Source organism: Phyllobates terribilis, unplaced genomic scaffold (assembly GCF_046119375.1).
Source record: "Phyllobates terribilis strain yellow unplaced genomic scaffold, ASM4611937v1 Scaffold_9__5_contigs__length_417890890, whole genome shotgun sequence".
NCBI classification, from domain to species: Eukaryota; Metazoa; Chordata; class Amphibia; order Anura; family Dendrobatidae; genus Phyllobates; species Phyllobates terribilis.
The window spans coordinates 84,679,426-84,701,839 of record NW_027362769.1 but is presented as its reverse complement, the minus strand read 5'-3'; positions in this window follow the sequence as shown (position 1 = coordinate 84,701,839).

The window sequence follows — 22,414 nt, the reverse complement described above, 5'->3', positions numbered from 1 at the left end:
GTGTGTTACGCAGGTCTACCAGAAGCACCAGAGGTCAAATTCCTGCTCGTTGGAGAATTTAAGTGTAATGTATAACTGTAATGTTGAAATGTTTTATGTGTGTATTAAATATGTTTTCCCAGTTACCCTACAGGGTCCAAAAAGACTTTCAGGTTATGGACAATGGATAACCAAAAACTTTACCTTGTAAATAGTTACTCCTGGAAAGCTCCCCTTTTGTGCCAGACCACAGAACAAAAACCCGTGGAGGTGGCTGAAGACGTGGTCCAACATCCGGATCATCAATGCCCTGTAGCCACCCCAGGGCCTCCGTGGAGGATTTGGGACGGGTCCCTCAAACTACATCTTCAGTGGAATGGACACCTGGTTGTGGATGATACCGTGACCTATAGAGACTCTAATGATTGTAAATATGTTAATGTATTGTTACCTGTTGTATTTTTGCAAAATATGTTCAGTCCCAGAGTACTGAAATTTACTAGGGGGGAATGTGGCACCCAGAGGGTCTGGTTGCCACAGTGGTAGTAATACCATGTCTGGGAGCAAAACGGGAGTTTCCTGGTCAGGAACACATGACATGCAACACCTCCTGCTCCAGACCAGAAAAGGGGAGAATCCTGCCCTATATAACTGGATCTGGAGGTGGGGTTAGTCAGTTCAGTCTGAGTCTAGTCAGTGTCAGGAGTTGAGGACACTAAGGAGTAAGGAGCTGAGGACTGGAGCTGTGCAGAGCTTGTCCTAGCCAGAGTACACACCGAGAACCGGACACCGGAGTCCAAGGCTGTGGGGATTGTATATCCAGCAGCAGAAACTGCAAGGCAGGAGATTTCAGGTCTCCTGGCCAACAGAAGCCCGGAGGCTCAGCCACACGAAAGGACCAGTACCGCCACAGAGGAGCGAGGAATACACGGGATCCGAGTCGCCAGTCATACGGGTGAGCAGCACGTTACACTCAGGGACGTGGGCTGCAACACGACTATAAGCGGGATAGCCAAAGAGAACAGTCAGAACGGCAGGCCTACGACTCCACCTGACCAGGGAAATTCTAGGATTGCTCCCAGACTGACCAGGCCCTCATCCCTAGCAAGTACTCCCGTTGAGGCCTATATAATTGCCACCAGTAAAAGATCTGGGACTGCATCATCTGGACTCTGTGATTCTTCTTGCACCGCGACACCCTGCACTATCACCACTATCATCCACTCAAGCTGCCCTGAAGCTACACTCTTCCTGTGGGGAGTTATACTACCTTGCTGCGCATATCACCAGCTTCAGTGGACTGCTCCGCAGCGGCGGTTACCCATAACCGCAATCCACAGGTGGCGTAGTCGGACATTGATATTAGCACATATAGACTACCCTGGTTTGACCGCCCTGGGTCACAGACCGGGTCACGGCCACGGTGACTACAATCCCCAGCATCCACAAGGCCTGGCTCCGGGTACCCCACGGCCCAGGGGGCGCGTCACGGACATGCTCCTATATACAGTATACAGCCTCCACACAGCCCCCTATATACAGTATAATCCCCCACATAGCCTCCCTATATGCAGTAAGAGCCACCACATAGCCTCTTTATATACAGTGTGAGCTCCACAAGCCTTTCTATATACATTATGAGCCCTCACATAGCCCCCTATTTACAGTATGAGCCAACACATAGCATCTCTATATACAGAGTAAGCCCTTACATAGTTTCTCTATATATAATATGAGTAGTGTTGAGCCACCCCCGTAGTGTTCGAGTTCGGTTCGGTTCGTCGAACACCCGTGTGTTCGCTGAACTGTTCGTCGAACTGTTCGTCGAACACCTTCGAACACCGTTAAAACCAATGGCAGGCAAACAAAAACACATAGAAACACATAGAAAACACCTTCAAAGGTGTCCAAAAGCTGACAAACTGCTCAGAAGACACAACTAACACATGGAAAAGTGACAAGTACATATAGTCATGCGAAAAGAAAAGAGGTGGAGGAGTAAAAGGAGGGGGAGACACAGATATAGGCATGTCATGCCCTTCTAAAATCCAAAAAGTGAGAAGCCGACACGTTCAGTCCGCTCCTGCCCGTGCCACCTCCGTGTCGCCGGGTTTGTGCCAGAGCCGCGGTGAACCCTGACGGCCAGCCGCCCTCTCCCAATACTGGTGCCTATCCGCTGGTGGGTCGAGCGAGCCCCCCTGTGGTGGAGGCAGCTCTAAGCTTTTTAATTTAAATTGTCTCTCTAATTTGAATGAATACACTTTAAATCCATTTACAAGGATCTATTGGAGGGCAAGTCTCATGCCAGCAGCCGCGTAATTCCAGCTCCAGTAGCGTCCACTAAAGCTGCTGCAGTTAAAAAGCTTTTATAAGGATCGAGCTCGGCTGTCCACCGCAAGGCATCCTACTGCCAGTCCGAGCCCCTATGCCTTGGGGTGCCTCCTGATGCTCTTCACTGAGTATCCCGTGGTCCCGAAGCATTTCCTTTGAAAAAATGAAGTGTCCAAACTACAGGTGGTGTAGCTTGCTTAACAGCCGGGATAATCCGCTGACTAGCAGACCCTGCTACTAGGCACAAAGTATTTCCTGGGCTAGATGCAGTTAAAAATTTGTAATTAGATACTCTCGTTGGATGCTGAGAAAGCATTCCATAGAGTCTCCTGGCACGCCATATATGATTCTCTTAAAAAGCTTGGGGTAGGGGTCTAGGGGACCCTTTTATAGCCAAAATCACGGCCCTGTATCACAATACGTCACCTAGGCTGAAGATAAATGGAACTGTAGCACCCTGAGGGCTCGGTTGCTACAGAGGTATTGCACCTCACCCAGAGGTGTGATATCTCACTCTCAGGTAAGGATGTAGTGTGGATCAGGACCCGACACCTGCATGCATTACACCACATTGCCGTGGGGCAGGGCGACCAATATGCCCCTGAGATGGGCACGACAGTCCCTGTCCCTGGCTGGAGTGGGGGGAGGGAACACTGAGGAAGGGGAACCCTGTAGTGCAGGAGCAGGGAGGAAGCAGTTCCTGGGTGCATTGAGAAGGGAGTATAAAAGGTGGGCACCATCTTAGTTCAGTGCAGAGAAGTCTGAGCAGAAGTGGCAGGGAGCAGGGGCTCTGCATGAGCTCTGCTCCGGAGGCGGGCCTAGTAACAGAGGCCCAGGCCTGGAAGAGGGAGAAGGAAGGAAGAGGAGCGGAGAAGGCTCCAGGAACGAGGAACGAAGGGATCTCAGGGGTGCGGACGGGCGAGCCGCCACCGCACGCCCGAATCCACCTGCGTGGAGGGGTCAGGCCAAAGGGGGAGATCGGTCCCCGAAACTAGTGGAGGCAGGAAACGACCCTCAGCTAGAAACAGGAGGCTGTGACATTTTATGTGGCGCAGCCCCTCGCTACACCCACTAGGAAGGCACCACATAGGGTCAGGGAAACTGGCGCCAAGTTTACCAAGAGGAGGCCCGAGGCAGCCGGACAGAAGGATTGGTAAGAAAGGCCAGACAAAGGACACACAAAGGGGGTCCTGTGAAGCACTCCAAAGTTATCTGGGAGTTGTCTGAGCCCCTCACCTGGTGAGCACAGTACGACGTGGGCAGCCGTTACCTGCAGACGTGGTCTGGATAATAAAAACTGTGAGTAAAGGCCCTGGACTGCATCACTGACTCCGTGTCATTACTGCTGCTGCCCTGCACCATCACCCCCATCCTCCGCATACACTGCCCTGAAGCTATACTCCTCCCGTGGGGAGTTATGCTACGCTCTGCTGCACCCACAACACCAGCCTCAGCGGTCTGCCCTGGAGCGGCGGTTCACTCTGACCGCAATCCACGGGTGGCGTAGTCGGACATTTAAACATCAAAACCACATAAATAGTTCCGCCACTGGTTTGACCGCCCTGAGCCACGGAACCGGGTTGCCGCCACGGAGACTACAACCACCAGCATCCACCAAAAAGGGTCCGGCTCCGGGTGTCCCAAGGCCCAGGGGGCGCGTCAGAACATTTTCATCACCTTTCACAATCACCAATGGGACAAGGCAGGGATGTTCTCTGTCCCCTCTCTTATACATCCTAGTGACGGAGCACCTGCTCTCATCAATTCGCCATAACCCCAATATTAGGTGGATTGAGGTGGGAGGCACCGAGTACAAGTGCTCTCTATTTGCTGATGATGTCCTAGTATATATCACTCAATCACATATATCCATCCATGCTGTTATGGCTGAAATAGATCACTTTGTTACATGGTCAAATTTTAAAATCAATGCAGCGAAGTCTGAGGCCCTCGATGTCTCCCTCCCCAAATCCATATAGGATTCCATCCAGTCCAACTTTCCCTTTGCCTGGCCCTCACAGGGTATCAAATACTTAGGAATTCCTATTCATAGAGACCTCTCCCATCTATGTTATCTTAATTTTGGGCCCTTTATTGAACAACTCCATACAGACCACGGTTGGCAAGTTAGAACTGTAAGATTCACTACGTGAACCACTGGTGTTTTGTGGAAAAGCACATGTACACTGTGTTCCAAATTATTATGCAAAAAGTGTTTAGGAGTGATAAGGGAAGAATTTGTTTGTTTGTCAGTTAAACTCATTGATGGTGATGTGTGTCAGGGCTCTTTATATCACTGTAAGCAATTGCAGACACCTGTGCTAATTAGTTTGGCAGGTGTGTCCAATGAAAGGCAAGACTACTTAAGAAGGCTGTCTCACATTTTTAAGCAGCCTACATTTTCTGCCAAAATGGGAAAGAAAAAGGATGTGTCGGCTGCTGAGAAGCAACAAATTGTGGAGTGTTTAGGTCAAGGCATGACTACAATCAACATTGTGCGATGATCAGGATGAAGTGTCTTGGCAATCAAGAAGTATGTAGCTGATTCACAGTACACACGTGTGCGTGCTGATAAGGGCAAATTGAGGACTCTTTCCTACAGGCAATTACATCAGGTTGAAAGAGCAGCGGCAAAAAAGCCTTGTCATAGCAGCAGACAAGTTTTTGAAGCTGCTTGTGCCTCCAACGTCCCCCGAACAACAAGATGCAGGGTCCTTCAGAGGTTTGCAGCTGTGCATACGCCATCCTGTCGACCTCCTCTATCCACTTCACACAAGCAGAAACGGCTCCAGTGGGCCAAACATTACATGAAGACTGATTTCAAAACTGTTTTGTTCACGGATGAGTGCCGTGCAGCGCTCGATGGTCCAGATGGATGGAGTGGAGGATGGCTGGTTGATGGACACCCCACGTAAACACGGCTACAGCGCCAACAAGGAGGAGGTGGAGTAATGTTTTGGGCTGGAATCATGGGGAGAGAGATTGTCGGCCCCTTTAGGATCCCTGAAGGCGCTAAAGATGAACTCCATAATGTATGTGGATTTTCTCAAACAGCACTTCCTGCCATGGTTCAAGAAGAAGAACCGTGTATTTCACAGCAAGATCATTTTTCTGCATGATAATGCACCATCTCATGCTGCACATAAAACATCTGCATCTTTGGCTGATATGGGCATAAAAGGGGACAAACTTATGGTGTGACCCCCATGCTCCCCTGACCTCTACCCCATTCAGAACCTTTGGAGCATCATTAAAAGGAGTGTCTATGATGGCGGGAGGCAGTTCACATCTAAGCAACAGCTCTGGGAGGGTATTCTGTCCTCATGCAAAACAATTGAAGCAGAAACCATCCAAAACCTGACAAATTCAATGGACGAGAGAGTTCAGAAGCTCCTTTCGAACAAGGGGTCCTATGTGAAAATGTAACATCACCTAGAATAAAGTTTTGAGTTGAAAACTGTTTGATTTCAGTTTCTAACAACCTGCTAATGCTTATAATTTCAAAAATGACCATTTTTTTGGTCTTTATTAAAATGAAAAGGTAGATCGAAAAGTTTGGGGGATCTAAGAGTGTGGCAACCCAGTAGTCATGATTACTTCGAATTCTGACAATATGAGGGTCATGCTGCAGGTAGTGCAGCAAGAAGGCACTTATGTGTCTTGCGCATCTCGGAGCCCCAAAATTATTTTCCGGGCTAGATGCAGCTAAAAATTATTATTAATTTTAAATCTGGTGAAGCTTTAGTATAGATGGCCTAATAGGATCAGTGCTGCACACTGCTACAAAGCCCAAATTATTTTCCAGTCAAGATACAGATAAACATGATTAGTAATTTTAAATCTGGTGGAGCTTATTATAGATGGCCTAATAGAATCAGTGCTGCACACTGCTACAAAGCCCAAATTATTTTCCAGCCAAGATACAGATAAACATGATTAGTAATTTGAAAGCTTAAAACGGTTGGTAGGGTGATTTTAACCAATCATCAAGCTTTTACTCTCCCCAGGATGACACAGGGGTAGAAAAGTCGTTTCGGATCCATGATTTGTTCATCTTTATGAACGTGAGTCTGTCTACATTATCAGTGGAGAGCCGCGTGCGCTATCTGTCAGCACACCACCAGCAGCGCTGAACACACGTTCAGACAGAACGCTGGCTGCGGGGCATGACAAGATCTCCAAGGCGTAAGTGGCTAGCTCCGGCCATTTATCCAGATTGGAAGCCCAAAAAGAGCAAGGGTCCAGTGACACAGTCGTGGCTTCAATGTTTACTTGGAGATACTCCTGTACCATCGTCTCTAGGCGTTGACTATGTGTCAGACTTCTTGTCTCCTGTGGCCTTGCAAAGGATGGGCTAAAAAAGTGGTGAAATGATTCCGCAAAATTGATGTTACCAGCAGATACTGTGGTTCTGTTACGGTTTGAGTGCTGAACACTTGACGGTCCCACGGTTGGCAAGTTGGAACTGTGAGATTCACTACGTGCACCACTGGTATTTTGTGGAAAAGCACATGTAAGATTCTGCAACAGTCTCTGCTGATACTCCTGCATGCGTGCATCCCTTTCTATGGCAGGAATAATTTCTGCAAATTTACTTTTGTACCGGGGATCTAACAGTGTGGCAACCCAGTAGTCAGGATTATTTCTAATTCTCACAATTCGAGGGTCATGTTGCAGGTAGTGCAGCAAGAAGGCACTCATGTGTGTTGCGCATCCAGGAGCACCAAGTCCCTGTTGTGTTGGTGGCGAGGTAACAATCATGCTTGCTTCCTCTGTACTCTCCCCCCAACCTCGCACAACAGAAATGTGATCAAGGTCTCCCTCATCTGATGAGTCTTCCATCAGTTCGTCCTCCACTTCTTCCTGGGCTCCTGCACCTTCCTCACTAGTTTGGCTGCTACCATGCGCCCTGGTAAAACCATCTCCCCCACCCTCACATGCCTGCCGCCTTGGTGCTGCCGACCGTCTGGACCTTGCAGATGTTAGCCCTTCCGCATACAACTCCTCCTCCTCTACTTCCTCCACCTCCTCTTGTGTCACCACCTGACTCCGAATTCTGTTTAACATGTGCTCCAGCATGTAAATCACCGGAATAGTCATGCTGATAATGGCATTGTCAGCACTAAACATCTTCGTCGCCATTTCAAAACTGTGCAGAAGGGTGCATAGGTCCCTGATCTGAGACCACTCCTCCAGCGTGATTTGCCCCACCTCTGGATCTCGTTGGCCCAGGCTATACGTCAGAACGTATTGCACCAGGGCTTGTCGGTGCTGCCACAGTCGCTGCAACATGTGCAGAGTTGAATTCCACCGGGTAGGCACATCGCATTTTAGCCGGTGAAGTGGCAGGCCCAACGACTTCTGTAGAGATGTAAGTCGCTGAGCTGCGGGATGCGAATGGCGAAAGTGAGCACACAGCGACCGTGCCCTCTGCAGAAGGCCATCTAGTCTGGGATAGTGGGCTAAAAATTGCTGGACAACCAGGTTCAACACGTGAGCCATACAAGGCACGTGTGTGACATTGCCCCGGCGAAGGGCCGCACCCAGGTTTGCAGCATTGTCGCACACGGCCTTCCCTGGTTTCAGGTCCAGTGGAGACAACCATTCATGAAATTGGTTCTCCAGAGCTGACCACAACTCCTCAGCTGTGTGACTCACATTTCCCAGACATTTCAATGTAAAAACCGCCTGATGACGTTGAGCCCTACTGCCAGCATAGTAAGGAGGTGTGCAGGATCCCTTCTGCGCAGTTAGAAAGCTTGTGGCATGACCAGACAGGCTTTGGGTGCAGGTGGAAGACCGAGAGGAGGTTGAGGAGGCAGAAGCAGTGGAGGAACTTTGACATAAAGAGGATTGACGCACAACTCGTGGGGACGGCAAGACTTGGACAGCAGCCCCTTGTCCTGCTGTCACCATAGTTACCCAGTGCCCAGTCAGCGACATGTAACGCCCCTGTCCATGCCTACTCGTCCAATTGTCTGTGGTGAAATGCACCCTGTCACACACAGAGTTTCTCAAAGAAGCGGTGATGTTGTGTGCGACATGCTGGTGGAGCGCAGGCACACCTTTCTTTGAGAAGTAGTGCCGACTGGGCATCTGGTACTGGGGCACTGCGACGGACATAAGGTCTCGAAAATCCTCTGTGTCCACCAGGCGGAAAGGCAGCATTTCTGTAGCCAAGAACTTGCAGATGGTGAAATTCAACCTCTTAGCTTTCTCATGGCTAGGAGGAAATGGTCTTTTACTTGTCCACATCTGAGGGACCGAGGGCTGGCTATTGTGCTTAGACGGGGTTGATAAGGGTGTCCCCGGCAAACTGCCGGTCTGTGAGGAAGATGCAGGCGGACATGTTAGGTTGCCTTGATCCAAAGGTGGTGCTATCGATGTCGGACAGCGCTCAACACTAGCTGGTGTTACCACCTCCAAAGAAAATGATGACCTGCCAATCACGCTGGCTGTTGCGGGTAAAGAGGTGGCAGGTCTGCGCCCCAAAACAGGTGTGACTGCTGTCCCCCCAGTCACAGAGGATGAAGAGGCCGCGGATGCACAAGATATGGCAGACGGTGGTTGGCCCGGCCGGCTAGGCCGCATTGTAGCACACTGAGCTTCCCACTGCAACTTATGCTTCATGTCCATGTGCCGGTTCATGCATGAAGTACTCAAACTATGTATTTTTTGGCCTCTACTTAGCTTTTGCTGACAAATGTTACAGATAACACGAGTTGGGTCATCTTTATCGATCTGAAAAAATGCCCAGGCTATGCAAGGCTTAGCACCCATGCGACCTGAAGAGCCACCACGACTTGTGGTGAGAGGCAGAGTTGTGTTTGAGGATGCAGTTGTTGACGTGCTTCCAGTACTACGTCTCTGTCCAGGAAGGCGCAACCTGACCTCGTCGTCACTAGCATCTTCCTCCACCTCCTCTGCTGACCTCATCTCTTGGCTGACTGTGGGTTGACAGTAAGTGGGATCTCCAACCTCATCATCATCACCCTGTGCGTTATCACACCCGTCGTCCTCAGAGCCAACCTGTTCCTGCCCTGACAAAAAACTAAAGTTGTCGCTCCAATCAGGTATTTGAGTCTTATCATCGTCTTCCTCATTGTCTCCACCAACAGGAGTTACAGTTTGGGAATGAGGGTCTACATTATGGTCAGAACCTTCTGCGTCTGGTCCTGGATCCGACTCATAAAGATTCTGGGCATCAGTGCAGATCATTTCCTCGTCTGGATTCACAGAAGCGCTGGAGTCGACCTCTGATTCCCAGGCTATAGTATGAGTAAACAGCTCTGCAGACTCAACCATCTGTTCTACCTCATACTCAGACGGGCAGCTGGAGATTTGGGAGCTGTGAGGAAGCAAGTGCGATTGGGGTGACACCTTTGAGGACTGGAGTATTTGTGATGTTGAAGTTGATGTGGAGGAGAGCCCACTTAAAGGAGCACTTGATATCCGTTGAAGCACCTGCTGTTTTTGTGCCTCATCTGGAATTTGTAGCGATTGGCGTGGCCGTAAGAAAGGGATCTTATCACATTGTCCGCTAAAAGAAGTAGACATTTTAGTTTGGCTGGAAGATGGTCTTTCTTCTGCAGATGTTACTGTTGCTTTAACACCTACCCCACGGACACAACCTTTTTTCCCCTTCCCAACACGCCTATTCCCCTTTCCACCAGCAGCAGGCCTTTTTCCACTCATTTTGGTGGTTAACTAATTAACAACTCTGGAGTTGTTTGCACAAAAAAACAATGGATGGGAACCGAGCAGAGCTGAGTGGCCAAACTGTGGTATTAGGCCAAAACTATTGGCTGGGTTAGATGCAGAAAAAAATTATATTCAATTTGCAACCTGATGGAGGTCAGTATAGATGGACTAATACAACAAGTCCCACACACAGCTAGAAGCCCAATATTTTTTCAGAGGTAGATGCAGAAAAATATATATTCAGTTTGCAACCTGATGGAGGTCTGTATAGATGGATTAATAGAACAAGTCCCACACACAGCTAGAAGCCCAATATTTTTTCAGAGGTAGATGCAGAAAAAAATATATTCAGTTTGCAACCTGATGGAGGTCTGTATAGATGGATTAATAGAACAAGTCCCACACACAGCTAGAAGCCCAATATTTTTTCAGAGGTAGATGCAGAAAAAAATATATTCAGTTTGCAACCTGATGGAGGTCTGTATAGATGGATTAATAGAACAAGTCCCACACACAGCTAGAAGCCCAATATTTTTTCAGAGGTAGATGCAGAAAAAAATATATTCAGTTTGCAACCTGATGGAGGTCAGTATAGATGGACTAATACAACAAGTCCCACACACAGCTAGAAGCCCAATATTTTTTCAGAGGTAGATGCAGAAAAAAATATATTCAGTTTGCAACCTGATGGAGGTCTGTATAGATGGATTAATAGAACAAGTCCCACACACAGCTAGAAGCCCAATATTTTTTCAGAGGTAGATGCAGAAAAAAATATATTCAGTTTGCAACCTGATGGAGGTCTGTATAGATGGATTAATAGAACAATTCCCACACACAGCTAGAAGCCCAATATTTTTTCAGAGGTAGATGCAGAAAAAAATATATTCAGTTTGCAACCTGATGGAGGTCAGTATAGATGGACTAATACAACAAGTGCCACACACAGCTAGAAGCCCAATATTTTTTCAGAGGTAGATGCAGAAAAAAATATATTCAGTTTGCAACCTGATGGAGGTCTGTATAGATGGATTAATAGAACAAGTCCCACACACAGCTAGAAGCCCAATATTTTTTCAGAGGTAGATGCAGAAAAAAATATATTCAGTTTGCAACCTGATGGAGGTCTGTATAGATGGATTAATAGAACAAGTCCCACACACAGCTAGAAGCCCAATATTTTTTCAGAGGTAGATGCAGAAAAAAATATATTCAGTTTGCAACCTGATGGAGGTCTGTATAGATGGATTAATAGAACAAGTCCCACACACAGCTAGAAGCCCAATATTTTTTCAGAGGTAGATGTAGAAAAAAATATATTCAGTTTGCAACCTGATGGAGGTCAGTATAGATGGACTAATACAACAAGTCCCACACACAGCTAGAAGCCCAATATTTTTTCAGAGGTAGATGCAGAAAAAAATATATTCAGTTTGCAACCTGATGGAGGTCTGTATAGATGGATTAATAGAACAAGTCCCACACACAGCTAGAAGCCCAATATTTTTTCAGAGGTAGATGCAGAAAAAAATATATTCAGTTTGCAACCTGATGGAGGTCTGTATAGATGGATTAATAGAACAAGTCCCACACACAGCTAGAAGCCCAATATTTTTTCAGAGGTAGATGCAGAAAAAAATATATTCAGTTTGCAACCTGATGGAGGTCTGTATAGATGGATTAATAGAACAAGTCCCACACACAGCTAGGAGCCCAATATTTTTTCAGAGGTAGATGAAGAAAAAAATATATGCAGTTTGCAACCTGATGGAGGTCAGTATAGATGGACTAATACAACAAGTCCCACACACAGCTAGAAGCCCAATATTTTTTCAGAGCTAGATGCAGAAAAAAATTATATTCAATTTGCAACCTGATGGAGGTCAGTATAGATGGACTAATAGAATGATGCTATGCCCAAAAGATTTTACTTCACTAGGTGCAGTAAAAAAATTGGTATTCTATACACAGGTGGTATATCTTGCAACACAGATAGGCTACTCCACTGACTAACACACTCTGCAATAGGCCAAAAAGGATTAGCTTTGCTAGATTCAGCCAAATGCTGTGAAAAAAACTTGCACAGCACTGGCACAGACCTGCCTGGCAAAAACTGATAGGAACTGATGTAACCTAGTCCTGAAAAGGACTCCAATTACAATTAGTCTTTACTCCCACAATCTATCTATTTAAGAGCACAGACCTGCCTGATAAAAGTCGTAGGAAATGCTGTAACCTAGTCCTTAAAAGGACTGCAATCACAACTATTCCTTACTCCCAAGCTATCTGTAGATTTGTGCGAAAATTGGCTTGAAATTAACAAGGTATAGCGCACACAGCAACAGCGGTGCCGTCTAACACGCATCTGCAGCAGTGAGAAAATGGTGGCGACGGGGAAAATGGCTTGGTCTTATAGGGCAAGGACATGTGACATACACTGCCAATGACACATGCCCTTGCTTGTGTGAAAAAAAGCACTTCGCTCCATGTGTGCGCTGCTGATAGGCTGACAGATTGCACCTCCCCACTGTAAATGCGGGAAAGAGGAAAAAAAATGGAGATCTTCATTGTTCCTGCAGAGATCCATCCCCTGCCCCTCCCCCCACCCCGCTGTACACTCAAACTGCGTATTAACATTAATTTTCATCATTACTGAGAAAAAATCCAGTTATGATTTTGGTGCACGAACAGTTATCGAACATAACCTCGAACAGCCGAATTTTTCTCAAATTGTTCGTGTTCGCCGAACGGCTCGAACACCGCCCAAAACAGCTCGAATTTGAGATTGGCGAACAGTTCGAATAGAACAACGCTCATCTCTAAATATGAGCACTCACATAGCCCCCCATATAAAGTATGAGCACCCACATATCCTCCCTATATGCAGTATACATCCCCATATAGCCTCCTATTTACATGCAAGCATTCCATACACATATGAAAAGAAAAAACACATACTCACCTCACTTCATTTCCCTCGACACTCTGCTCCGGTCTCCAGTGCACTGACTCTCTGCACAGCAGACGCGATGTGATGCTGTCTCAGTCGCACACGATGATTGGTGGAAGAAAGAGCTGGGGACTCCATCCTCCACCAATGTATTCACCTCTGTCTGCATCTTGAGGATGCAGATAGCGGTGACATCAGGAAGTGGGCAGCGGCTGATGGGAGGTGGGCGAGAGCATGGTGCTGCCCGTCTGCCACTTTTTTCAGCCCTTCGGCTGTCTTGGTCCGCAGGTGAGACTGGAACAGGGCTGCACTTTGCCCAACTCTGCTTTGGCCGACAGCCATATCAGCCAACTCTCCCAAACACAGGAGCATTCGCACAGCACGGTTCTTGTGTTCTCTATGAGAAAGGTGCCTATTGACACATCAGCCTGAGACTTATCTCAGGGAGAACAATGCGATCGGCAGTCTGAAATCGGACATGTCTAATAGACATCTTTCCTGACAGTAAGTCGGCCGGCACTCCCATACTCAGTAGACCATCGACCAAACGTCGATATCTATCAATTCGGCTGACTTTAGTCTAATGTGTATGGGGGACTTAAGTTTCAAATATACAATGAAAAAACCTTTATTGCTACAATCATAATGCCCCATTAAAGATTACTGTCTTTGTGCTAATAAAAAAATAACTAAGATTGGGACAGCCCATATGGTAGTGGTGAAGCTGTTCCATGTTGTATTCCCATGTTATTTGGTCCTGTTGACGCTGAAACTTTTTTAATAACTTTTCCTGCTCAGCATTCACAGAATGCAAACTAATTGCTTACAGAATGTATCAAAATCCTAAAATAAGTCTTTGGAAATTAAGACCAGACTACAACCAAAAGAAGTTGCTGGAAACCCAATCAAAATATAAACTGTGAGCACTTTTAGTATTTTGCAAAACGGCTCATTTATAGAGACGCATCCAGCATTTTAAAGGGTTGTTGGACCTATTCTTGGGATACGTAATAAGTACAAGCCTAATCATAGTAACCCCACTAATCACAGCATAAAGGTACTGTGGAAAAGCTGTTTATACATTCACAGCATTGTACTGTACATATGAGTGAGGCTAGACCTGATACTACAGCCCAGCCCAGCCCTGAATGCGTTAGGATAGGTTCACACGGGTGTTACGAATTCCATTTTCTGTTCCATTTAGGAATGGAAATGTGAAATTTATTCAGAAAACAGAACCATCACTCAAACGGCTCCAAATATACCACTTTGGCTTTAGTGAGTTCTGTTTGGTTTCTGGTAGGGGATCTGTCATTTTACCCCCCAAAAAATTGTGAAACTTAAACTTCTGGAACCTGTGACTGAGTCTCCCAATGGAGCCTCAAACACTAATGGAAATGTGCAGTACAAAGCAACGTAACTCCCATGTCACTTTGCATGTAAAAGCAATGAAATGGCAGAGTACAATGATGGTAATTGCTTATTATACATTTATATATATACTCTTTAAATTAACAGTAAAGCTGAAAATGTATTTTTATTTTTCATTGAAACACATATCAAGCACATCATATATGTAGAAATCTCTTGGATGACTTTTATTACTTCTAATCCCATATGGCTTACATTACCTCTAGTATATCAATACTCTCTTTTGCAAGCCAACATGAATCTTACAAGCTGGTTCAAAATAAATAAAACTTTTATTAGGCTTAGCAAAGTATACTTTACAGTAGGATTAACTTCAAAGTATATGGAAAAATAATTATCTGATGATCGATAATTGGAAGCAGATGCCCTATTGTATTCTACATCTAACTATAGGGCAGTATGGTGGCTCAGTGGTTAGCACTGCAGCCTTGCAGCGCTAGGGTTCTGGGTTCAAATCCCACCAAGGAAACATCTGCAAGGAGTTTGTATGTTCTCCCTATGTTTGTGTGGGTTTCCTCCAGGTTCTCTGGTTTCCTCCCACAATGCAAAGACATACTGATAGGGGATTAGATTGTGAACCCCAATGTTGAAAAACGGCTCCTGTGACACTATGGAGCAATGGCCATACCACAAGTCCCACGACTTAATCAATGTAAGTCCTCATTCAGATGTCTGATTTTGCATATGAGTGCTATCTGTGGTTTTCACATATAAAACTTGTACCTGTGATAGTCTAAGGGGCCATTCATATGTCTGCGGAAAATCGTGGAGACATGTCCAATTTTGATCCAAGGTTACAAATCGGCAATTCAAGTCTATGGGTCTGTGAAAACTCAGATATTACTTGGATATCATTCGAGTGCGGTCTGATTTTCATGGACTGTCAAAAAGGAGAAGGTGGAGAAATTTTGAAATTTTTTTCTCCACATACGAGAAAAACTGATGGCACCTGGACCACATTCTAATCAAACTCTGATCACAGTCTGATCAAAATAATTTGCCCGTTTTTCTCATATGTGAGAAACACTGATGTCTGAATGAGGCCTAATACTGAGCTGTTAGTGTACTGGAATGAAGACTAGAGGGGACGGCTACTGTACACAATGCAACCACACATCATATTCCCGGAAGTAGAACTAGTGTGACGTTCCCTTTTGAAGGCCCATCAAGGACATCTGGGATGTCATTGGTCAGCTCAGCAGTAGATCTTGATACTTTGCATACCCAAGTGCATTCAGCATGGCAGAATAAACTTATTGATGGCAGCCAAGGCATGTACAGTAAGTATGTTTATTTCTGCACATAGTTTTCAAACTCGGTACTTAATAAATTGAAATGGTTTGACAGTTTTGTTTCTTTTTTTTATCATTTGCATATTATTCATGTCTATCCATGTTGTGATTTTCATAATTCCATTACTTTTCATTCTTGGAGTTACAATTTTAATATTGAGGAGTGTATAATGTTTTAAATAATTTTAATTCAGTTCTGATTGACCTTTATAACAGCCGGGCACCTATGGGTAGATGGACCCCTGTGAAAAATCCTGAGGCTGTTTAAAAGCTTCTCGCAGTGCTACACTCTCCATAGCATAACTTATAGGAGACTACATTGTTCTCAATATTACATCATAAAATAACTAAGGTTTTACTACAGTTTTATAGAGTTCAGTCCCCAATGTAATAACAATACAATAACATGATATAAGAATAGTATTGCAAAATGGAATTTTTCTGTTACATAGCTAAGATGCCATGAAAATGTACTCTTATTTTCTGATGGTTTTATGAGAGAAAACCACAACTTTAATATGTGTAACATCCAGTCTACAGCCATTTCTCTTGATCATGCTCAATCAGTTTGGGCGAGTAAGTATGCATATAATTTAATCCTGGAAAGGGGAATAAGTCACTCCAAAATATCTCTGAAGGCTTACATATCTTGAGAACCAAGGATCTAGCTTTGAGAGTTCAATGTTCCAAACATGTTATTCTCTGACATCTGCTAAATGAAAATCAGGCTAAGAGCTAATACACATCAGATTATTAGTCGGTTTAGCCAAATTCTCGTCAGCAGGTCTAGACGACTGTGGTCTCATATGTATGGCCGCCTTAACTTCTGGTGGTACGATGATTTCACTGCGTGTCTCTGCCTGTGCTGGGATGCTGACTGTGCTAGCGAGCTCTCCAGGATCTGGGGTAGGTGAGTATGTAGTATTTTTTTTTTATTTTTTTATTTTATCAGTCAGTACTTGTAGCGAACTGCAGGGGAACAATACTGTGTTTTGGATGGAGGGCTGTGGAGGCATTATGCTGTGTGGTTGGTTGGAGAGTAATACTGTGTGAAAGGTTGTGGGTGTTTTATACTGTGTATAGGGGCTCTGTGGCCATTATACTGTGTGAGAAACTGTGGGGACATCATACTGTGTGGTGGGCTATGGAGAGATCATACTGTGTATAGGGGCTGTTTGACCATCATACTGTGTGAGAGACTGTGGGGGCATCATACTGTGTGGTGGGCTATGGGACGATCATACTGTGTGGTGGGCTATGGGGTGATCATACTGTGTATAGGGGCTGTGTGGTCATCATACTGTGTGATCATACTGTGGGAGAGGCTTTGGGGGCATCATACTGTGTGATGGGCTATGGGGCAATCATACTGTGTATAGGGGCTGTTTGACCATCATACTGTGTATAGGGGGGGTGTGGCCATCATACTGTGTGATCATACTGTGGGAGAGGCTGTGGGGGCATCATACTTTGTGGTGGGCTATGGGGCGATCACACTGTGTAAAGGGACTGTGTGACCATAATATTGTGTGAGAGGCTGTAGGGGCATCATAGTGTATGGGAGGATTGTGGGGTTATTGTACTATGTGAAAGGTTGTGTCGGGGGATTGGCTACAGGGGAAACTCTGTGAGGAGACTCAGGGGCTATTATTACTGTTTGTAGGGAGACATAATTACTGTATGTTGGCTGGAGACATACAATCCAGCCCTTAATGGAACAAGTAAAAAACAGAGCCCTATTCATGCGTTCTGTTAAAGTGTGTGATGTGATAAACGTCTGCTGCTGTGAGCGGCAAGAAAACTTTTGTTTTCCTGCTCATGATATGCTTATTAGTCAAGACTAATTTAGTTAGGCTTCTATTGCCAAAGTCTAATCCTGACCTTGGGTGCTGTAATCAAGGCCAGGCACTCGGCATGATTAACATCTACTTCACAGTCCTTTATCATAGCTTTAGTGCAGGATGTGGTTGACCTGCGTGAGCATATAAATATTAGTGATGGGGTTCCCACAATAATTGTAATTGAGCCATCTATCTATTACATGGGTAATACAGATGATCCCATGCAGCGGATGGAGTAGAAATGTTTTGGTGATAGCATCTATTAGCTGATTGCCAATAGAACTGCAATTGGAAAGCTGTTGCCTCTAATGAGAAAACCCCTTAAAAAATGTATCATGTCCTATCTGTTTAAGAATGTTCCCCCAATTTTTAACCATGCTCACATGGCCCAAAGGTGACTTTGTATGAACATTTTATTAAAGCTTTGGTGAAACAGGCAAAACTGTAATTCTTTTAGTTTTGATTTTATTTTTTTTCTAAAATATGGGTCACTCTTCCTATCAGTCGTACGATTATGCTTTTAATGTATGTTTTGTAGTCTAAAAGTGCTTTCAGGAGACCATATAAATCGGTCCGAGATCTGACCGCAATGCTCGGACTGGCAGTGGCTCTCTCAACCCAAGCGTGACAAAAAAAAGGCAAGTTTTTCCCAATTTTGAAAACATTTTTGTGTTTTTCACAAATAAACAGTGTATCAACCATAATGTATCACTAACATAAAGTACAATGTGTCACAAAAAAAAACAAATTAGATTCTGCTTGAATAAACAAATGCCTAATAAAGTTACTTTCACACAGAATGATGCATGTAAAACTAAAGAAAAAGGATATTGACATTCTTATATATTTTAGTATTTGTTTCATAAAATTGTATGAAGGGCATTTAACCACTTACTGACACAGTTTTAGTCTTAAAGAGGTGGTCCGAAACTAAAATTTATTTTAATCCTAAATGTCTATCTATTTAATATCATAGTCTAATCTCTTTTCTAATATACAGTACTTTAACTAAAAAGTCCCTACTGTCCCTGCTTTTTTTTTTTTTACAAATTACTCTTTTATGCCGCTTCAATTGAGAATCCCAGTGTATGCTGGGATAGTCAAATGAGTGGCTGCCACAGCCTCTGCCCCCTCCATGAAACGAAGGGTCATTGGTGACATGCATTTCAGGGACTGTGCTAGTTCAGTAGATTCTTGTCACAGTACAATATGCAATCAGAGAGTGTGACTGTGTGGAGGACAACATACGGCAGTTCTGAGCTATCTGGATGTGAAACAAGCTCTGTCTGGGTGAGGTAAAAGAATTGTTAGAATGTTACAAGGCTTAGCCTGATCTTTTTGTGTCTCCCTCTGCCTGTTTGCTCACTCTGCTCCATACTACTGCTCCTCCCTCCCCTCTCTATAGAGTATAATAGATGGTGTGACCTGACACCTCACTGTTATGGCAGTCTGCCTTATATTGAGCAAGAAGGAATTGAGCTTTTTTTTGCAGAGTAGATAGTTCAGTATAGAGGAGGCGGAAAAAAAATGTCTCTTAAGTGAAGAAGGATGCAGATTTCTCTGATAAGATATATTAAATAGTTTATTATATTCACTTGTACTATTGATTATTGCAAAGATTGAATAAAGTATAGTTTCTCTTCAAATGCATAAACAAACAAAAATAAAGCCACTTTGCAAATATTTGTGATGAAAAAAATATTCTATTGTTTTAACTATGCAGATCCAATGCAAACCTACATATCTCCATATTTGCTGGGGTGTAGACTTTTCTTGCAGCCATGTGTTAACTCCCTCAATCTGTTTGGTCAGGTTGGCAGGAAGAGCACAGAAGTGTATATATATATATATATATATATATATATATATATATATATATATATATATATATAATATATATTGCACAGTGCTTAGCATAAATGAGTACACCCCAAAAGATTTGTCAAAAAAGCTTTAGTTTTCTTTCAGAATCAACATTTTCTGTGGGATAATGCCATACTACAAAATACACTCGCAAATTCATTCAACACCATGTTGCAAAATGAGTACAATCCAATAAAAGGCTTAGCGGCAAAGCTAAAGTTTAGACTATAAAATTTTAATTAACAAGATTTCAACCACAAGAAAGTCTAATGAATTAAATATGTGTGCAGTAGACTATTGACTATAAAAGGGCATTACTTAACACACACTTTCCATTACATGCAGTCAGCAATAGCACCACATGGAAGAGAAATGTAACAAGACCTGAAAAAGAAAATCATTTCTTTACAAATGAATGGTTAAGGCTACAAGAAGATCAGCAAAGGTTTACTTATTGTCACATTTGCACCAGGACCTGGTCCTGTGATGTCTGCTCCTGTCACCAGGCGCCACCATATTCATTCTGCGGGTGGTGCTGGTGATAGAAGAGATGTTGGAACCAGAACCTCTGGTTGACACAGACTCTGTCCAGCCACTTAGATTTGGGAGCCTGGGACCTGCAGTGCTATCCAGTCTGCCAGTATGGATGTGTGTGCTGTCCAGCCTGAGTTATCAGTTCCCTGCTCCAGCCAATTGGAGAGCACCACACCCTACTTAAGCATCCAGCTTACTGCTGGAAACTGCCAGATATAGCTTGTGCTTCTCTAGTTTAGTTTTGTGGTTTCTGCTCCAGTATTGTATTTGTGCTTTCCTGTTTTGACTGCGTGTTTATTGACGCTCCTCCTGCCTGATGATTTTATACCTTTGCTGCCCTCTTGGTTTTGACCTGGCTACCTGACTATCCTTTTTGCCAGCTTGCACTACCAAACAGCAGCTGACCCCAGATAGCTCACTACTGCTGTATATTGTTCCCCATAGTGTCTGAGTGCATATTGCACAGTGACAAGAATCTCCTGAGCATACGTCAAAATTGACAACCGACAAATACACTGCAGAGGAATGGTGTGCATGGAGGACATACAAGAATGAAGCCTCTTCTAAAGTCCATGCACAAAAAAGCTACAATTTGCCAGGGCATTGTAAGCCAACACGGCAAGAAAGGAAAGCAGGGACCAACCCCTGAAACTGAAATCACCTACAGCGCAATTCTCACTTTACAATGTGCACTAACAGTGCGCTCTCTTGCCTGCTCGTCACTTCTCATTAAAACTGGCAAGAGAGTGCACTGTCACTGTGCATTGAAAAGAATATTGCACAGTGACAATGGAGTTGGTATTGAGCATACGTCAGAATTGACAACCGATGCATGCTCAGTACAGCAGGGACTAGTCCAGCCCCTGAAACGGACATTACTGATGATGCTACCTTTCAGAGTACGGCAGTGACCGTGGCCTCTGTCCCCTGATGATGTCCCGTTTGAGTATCCCAGGATGCACTGGTGATTCTCAAATAGAACGTCATCAAAACATAAGTAGGTAAAAAAAAATAAAGCAGTTAGATAGATTAGAGATGGAATGGTAGGAACTTTTTAAGTAAAGTGTATTCGAAAAGAGATTAGATTATTACAATAAATAGACATTCAGGATTAAACTCAATATTAGTTTCGGGCCACTCTTTTAACAATGAGCATGTCAGCATCAAGACCTTGTAGCATTGAAAGAAGGTGGCTTGTGTAATGAATCACATTTCCTTTTACAACAACCAGTTGCATATGTATCACTTTTCTGAGGACAAGTTTGGCACCATGTAAAGAACACAAGTCTGCAGAAGCTCTGAGCAACATACTGGGCCTTGGCATACATGTGGGTGTTACTTTGATATATATTATTTTTTAAATTTTGCAGCAGACCATTGCACCCTTTTATGGTGAGAGTATTCTTTAATGGCAGCAACTTTTTTTTTCCAGCAGGTTAATATGCCCCGTGAAAACTGTTCAGAAATAGTTTTAGGAAATGGTTCAAGGTGTTAATTTGGCCTCAAAATTCTCTAGATCTCAATCCAATTGAGAATAAAAAAAAACAAGTCTGATCCATGGAGTTTCAACCTCACAACTTAGAGGACTTCTGATACACTACAAATGTCTTGCTGCCGGATACCACTTTCAGAGGACTTCTGGAGTTCATGGCTCAAAGGGTCTCAGCAAAATGGGACTTACAAAATAGTAGGCAGGAGGTTTAGATGTTGTGGTTGATTGATGTATATTTACATTGTGAATTAAATAGTTCATTCCACATCTGCTATACATCATTTATGGAAAAAAAAGTCTTATAAACAAAATTTGGATTGAATTCTAATATACAATGCAACACTCTGCACACTTAATTGAATTTGATTAGAGATTACTTATTTAGTACGTAAGATTTTGCGTACACGTTTTTGGCTATCTGACCTTCATCAGATAATCGATAGCCAAGCTTGCAGAACATGGAACTCGGCTGGAACAGCACAGAGTATGTCAATGTCATTACATATGGTAGAGCAGCCTACCATCATGGCTGCCATGTGACCCATCGTCGTGTAGTGAAATGACCTATGATGCCAGCTTCTGCTGAGCTACTGATCTATTTAAATAATAAAGTGAATCTTTCACCAGATTTCACATTACAGACTCCATCCATTTGAAAGCAGATCTCTTAGACCTGATAAGGCTGGTGCAATTACTTTGAAAATCCATGTTAGAATGGATGTACAGTTTATTCTTTTTCTGCTATAGAGCCAACAATTGTTCATAAAGATTATGTCCCTGATTCATCAATACTGATGTTTTTCATGCCAGTCTTGATGAGCGAGCGTGCTGGAGTTAGACGCTCCAGATTTATTAAGAGGTGCATGCAAACTGAAAAGTGACATGCGCCTCACAACTAATCTTACTTCAGTCAGTGAATGGAGTTAGATTTGTTGCTTGTCATGAATTAGACCACCTGGTATCACCATGCCCTCTCCTTCCCCAACTCCTACTACTATGT